Genomic DNA, 5,641 nt, shown 5'->3' with positions numbered 1-5,641 from the left:
ATGCCTCTGTCAAAATTGCTGAATCAATCCAACACCAAATTATTAAGGGTTATATCCTTATAATCATTTCAATAAATTCAAAATTTTATCTTTGAAAAGACTTAATAAAATAGGTAAATCTTTGTCCAGATAGTAGTAGTAGGAGTAGTAATAGTTGTAGTAATAGTAGAAATCAAAGAAGAAGAAAAAGCAGAAAGGGCACATACTATAAACAATGATATGAACAAAAAAGCTATTAATAAAATATAATTAGAAATCGATGAATTTGAAAAATTAAGGCAAGTTTTCAGAAAATTGTTATCAAAATTGGCTCCAGAAAGAAATAGCAAAATCAAATGGGCCTCTAAATTATTAAATAAACTAAATCAGTAATCAGAAGTCCACACACAAAAAAGTTACCAGTCCATATGGTTGCAGAGGTAAATTTTAGAAAAAACTTTCAAATAACTGATAGTTGCTACTTCATACTTTGTACTGTTACAAAAAATATAATTGAAACAAAACAAAATGAAGAAAACTTCATTTTATGAACTTGCATACACTTGGTACTAAATCTGAAAAGTGTGAGAAAAAATACATAAGCCAATTTTATATATAAGATCATGCCTAATTCTAGTAAGTAAATAGCTATGTATTAAAAAAATACATCATTCGTAATGATGAAGTTTTGAAGTCCCTGTAGAGTCAGTAAACAAAAATGATGGCTGCCTTCCTGCTTCTTCCAAAGTTGTAATGGTAATCCTATCTAGTGCAATAAAGAAAGGAAGAGAAAAAAAAAGAAGAAGAAAGAGACAGGAGATAAAATAATTGGAAAGGGAGAAATAAATGAATATTCACAGGTGAGATGAGGTTTTACATGAAAAAATTCCAAAAGAAAATTAGAATTCTCATGGAAATAATAAGGGAAAGCATCAAGGTGGATAGCCAATAAATTAACAGAAAAAATCAGATTTTCCATGAGCTAATAATAACCAATAAGATAGATATATATTTAGATAGATGGATAGATAGATATCACTTCACAATAGCCTCAAAACCATGTTTTTTAAGAATTATCTATCAGTATAATACAAGATTTGATAAAGGCAATTATAAAATTTTATTTAAAAGCATAAAATGAGATCAAAATAAGTAAAGAGATATTCCATGCACATGGATAAAAAGATTCAATATTCTAAATATGTACATTTTTTCTAAATTAACCTATAAATTCAATGCTATTCCAGTCAAATTCCAATAAAGTTTTTGAAAAATTGTAAATTACATATTTACATGGCAAAGCAACAAACCTGGAAAAGTCAAATTCAATTTGAGGCAGGAAGGCAGAATTATTCTATCAGGCTATCAGCTATCAAGATGACTTGTAAGGTTGAGTAATTAAAACTTTAAACCTGTGTGGTATGGTCAGGGCCCATAAAGGCATGAGTGTAATGAAATAGAGAATACAGAAATAGAATCCACACAAACACATTTAGACCGAATGCTTTCCTCTTAAAATCACATAAAAAAGCAAGAAATCTGCTCTTGCCACTTCTATTCAGCATTGCACTGACATCCTAGCCAGTGCCAACAATAAGGGGGAAAGAAGAAAAAAGGAAGGGAAAAAGGAAGGGGAGAAGCAAGGGAAGGAAAGAGGGGGAGGGAGGGAAGAAGGAAAGGGGGAAGATATTAAAGCCAGCCATATTTGAGGAAAAATGTATAACTGTGTTTAATGAAATTAAGATTATTCTATATATAGAAAATATTAAGAACTTGTTTAAAGTATATGAACTCATAAATGGGTTCAGCAAAATTGCAGGATATAAGACCAATATGTACATATTGTTTGTATTTCTATATATTAACAATGAACAATCTGAAAATGAAATTAGAAAACAATTCCACACAAAATAATATCAAAAAGAACAAAATGCTTAGGAATAAATTTAACAAAGGAAGTCAAAGACTTGCACACTGAAAACTATAAAACCGTTGAGAAAAAAATTAAAGATCTAAATAAATAAAAGGCATTTCATGTTCTTGGATTGGAAGACTCAATGTCACTAAGAAGTAAATTCTCTAAAGTGATCTGTAGATTCAACATAACCCCAATTAAAATCCCAGAAATAATTTTATAGGAATTGACTAACTGGCCCTAAAATTTATATGAGAATGCAATGGCCCTGAACAGCCATAACAATTACAAAAACTATGAACAAAGATGGAGGACTCATTCTACCCAATTTCAAAACTTACTATAAAGTTGTAGTTATTAAGATACTGTGGTTTTGCATAAAGATAAACATCTAGATCAATGGAACAGAATTGAGAATACAAAAATTAACCCTCACATTTACAATCAATTGATGTTCAACAGGAGCACCATGGCAATTCTACAGGGCAAATTCCTTTGGGATAATTGGATATTTATATGAAATAGAATGAATTTAGAACCTTATCTCACATCTTACACAAACCTTAACTCAAAATAAATCATAGATCTACATGTAAGAGCTAAAACTATACAGCTTCTAGTAGAAAACACAAGAGAACATTATGGGTTAAGCAAAGAGTTCTTAGGTAAGAAAGTGACAGCAAAATCATAAAAAGAAAATGTGTATATTGGACTTAATCAAATTTTAAACTTTTTATGCTTCAAAATATACCATTAAGAAGAAAAGATTTGGTGGTGGTGCCGCGACACCAGACAGAGACGCTCGCTGAGTCTGAGCTCTGTTCAGGTGTGGGCCTGGACCCTCGCGCACGCTCGATGTGCAACCGATCCCAGGTTGAGATGGAGCAGAGAGCCGAGGACCGAAGCCAGTGGCATGGGGCTCCGCACCAGTTCACAGAGGATACTGAGAAGTCAATGTCCATCTTGGACGTGTCTTCATCTCCCAGAAGCAGTGGAGTGCACACCTCTTGGAACCATGGCCCATCAGGCATTCAACATGTCCCTCAGTGCATAGAGCTGGAGACGATCTCCTTGGTCTCTGCTGAGGCACCCAGGCAGAACGCCAGTGAAATGGGGCCACACTTCAGTATGTTGCTGCCTGATCACGGTGTGAGCTACTGCCCCCAAGTGACTTTCACTCCTTCCCAGATGATTTACACTGAGGGAATGTCTCCTTCCCAGACAGGAATGATGATGTTCAAGGGGCCCCAGGCGATGCCCTTAGGAGAGCCCAGTATTCCAGGGATGGTCACGACCTTTGGTGGGAATCTAAGGATGTCCCCCAATGGGCCGCCAGTCTCACCTGCCAGTGGAATCCCAATGATGTCCCACGTCAGAATGCGAACAATGCCTTATTCTGACCTCCCAACAGTAACTTCTAATGGAGGCCCTTTAACACCTAAAACATTATTGGATCCAACCATGCCTTCCACTGAGGCCCTGGAAATGCTCCGCTCTTTGGATCAGATGGTGCCCCCTAGAAACCCCCACAACTATGGGATGCCCCCAGCTGGATTGCCATTATTGTTGGCTTTGGAATCCCAGGGCTCTTTTGTGAGCCAGCCAGTCTCCCAGGAAGACCCCTTCCTACCTAAGCAGCCCTTACCTGCTCCACAGAGAGCGGAGCAGTACTCCGGGGCCCAGGAAAGGGCTCCTAGGAGGAGATCCCCAGTTTCAAGGCCTTACCGCTGCGACTATGAGAACTGTGAAAAAGCTTATACTAAGCGCTCCCACCTCGTGAGTCACCAACGCAAACACACAGGTGAAAGGCCCTATAAATGCATGTGGGAAGCCTGTACTTGGTCCTTCTTCCGTTCTGATGAACTTAGAAGACATACTCGGATACACACCAAATGCCGACCACATAAATGTGACCAGTGCGGCCGACAGTTCATGAGATCTGACCATCTCAGGCAACACCAAAGGACTCATATGCGGGTGCCAACATCCCCAGACCCGCTGGCTGACAGTGGACATATCGCTGGTCCTCCTCCTGCTCCTGGTCTTTAGGTCAGTCTGCTCTTCCCCTCATTTTGGCTTCTCTGCCCAGATACTGCCTGCGTCTGACCAGCTAGTCTCTTTGGTAGGTGTAGGTTTAGATGAAGACAGAAAGATTATAAGACAGTGTGGAAGCCCATATGAGCTCTGGACCTAGTCGGGGCCCCTCAAAAACTGTCTTGGATGTCCTCACATCTCTGGGGCTACCTACTTTTGTGCCAAGTTCAGCCACATGGCAAGGTGGAGCAAAGTAGCGATTGTGAGCTTTATAAAAAGCTCTTTATCTTACGCCACTCCCAGCTTGAAACCCTTTAGCGACTCTCCTTTGCCTGCTACATAAAATCAAAGTTCCTTATCTTGGTCTTTGACAGTTTCCAGAGACAGACTATGTTCAAATCCTGAATTTACCACTTACTAGCCATGTGACTTTGGGAAGGGGCTTTGATCATTATGCCAGGTTCCCTCTTCTGGTAAAAGAAAAACAGTATTGGACTGTTGTGAACACATCTTATGTACAAAATCAGATTCTGTCTGGCACTCACCAACCTCATGCCCAGAGTTTGTCTCCTCCCATCATTTCCAGACTTGGGTGGAATGCCCCCACAGGACATGGGATCTGGCACCTCAAGTAGCCACTAGCAACCCAGGAATGTGGAAGAGTTAGTGCTCCTGGGGTAACTAATGGGAGATGGGAGAAATCCAGGCCAATAAATTCCCTCTTCTTCCCTCCCTTCCCTGAACTGGTCTGGTGCAAGACACCATTTCTCCCAATGGGGAGACCTCCCAAGTAGCCAGCGGACACACCTTCTGTGCCTCTTCCAAGCTTGTCATGAAGCAGACTCAACCTGCTATCACCTGGCATTGGCTCCCATTCTCTTGTGTCGAGTCCCTTTTCTCACTCTCAGTGCCCTGTATTTGCATCACCCAAATAAAACATCGGTACTTAAAAAAAAAAAAAAAAAAAAAAGAAGAAAAGATTTTTTAAAAGGAAAAGATAAACTATCCACAGCACACAAATATTTGTAAATCATATATTGATAAAGGGCTTTTGTCTGGACTATTAGAGAACTCAATAATATGAAAACACATAGCAATTTAAAATGGCCAAAAGCATGAGTAGATGTTTTACTAAAGAAGATAAAGAAGCTAAATGGCTAATAAGCACATGAATATATGCTCAATATCATTAATCATTAGGTAAATGCAAATTAAAACTACAATATTATAATACTTCACACCCACTAGAATATCTATAATCAGAAAGACAGGTAGCATCAACTGTTGGTGAGAAGGTGGAGACAATGGAACTTTCATATATTACTAATGAGAATATAAATATGGTACAGTCAGTATGGAAAATAGTTTGGCAGTCCCTAGAAAGTTAAACATAACCTTGCTGAATTAGTTTGGTAGGGCCGCCATAAAAATATACCGTAGATGAGACGTTTAAGCAACAGAAATTTATTTTCTCACAGTTCTGAAGGCCGGGAGACCAAGATCAAGGTGTGGCAGGTTTGGTTTCTTCCGATGCCGCTCACCTTGACTTGCAACTTGCTGCATTCTTGTCGTGTCCTCACATGGCCTTTCCTCTGTGCACATGCATCCTTGGTGTTCCTTCCTCTTCTTATAAGGACACCAATCATATGAGATTAGAACCCCATCCTTATCGCCTCATTTAACTATATTTACTTCTTTAAAAGCCCGATTTCC

The 5,641-nt window shown here is 38.9% G+C and overlaps 1 pseudogene across 1 annotated transcript; it reads left to right on the top strand.

The window, feature by feature from the left end:
* The first annotated feature begins 2,749 nt into the window (after nucleotides 1-2,749).
* LOC309637129 (Krueppel-like factor 17 pseudogene) lies at nucleotides 2,750-4,504 on the top strand (annotated as a pseudogene). Its single transcript has one exon. The product of its transcript is annotated as a Krueppel-like factor 17 pseudogene (transcript).
* Nucleotides 4,505-5,641: the final 1,137 nt, after the last annotated feature.

The sequence above is a fragment of the Balaenoptera physalus genome (assembly GCF_965194825.1).
Source record: "Balaenoptera physalus genome assembly, chromosome: 10".
In the NCBI taxonomy this organism is placed as follows: Eukaryota; Metazoa; Chordata; class Mammalia; order Artiodactyla; family Balaenopteridae; genus Balaenoptera; species Balaenoptera physalus.
The sequence above is the reverse complement of the archived record's forward strand: the minus strand, read 5'-3'. Positions and strand labels throughout refer to the sequence as shown.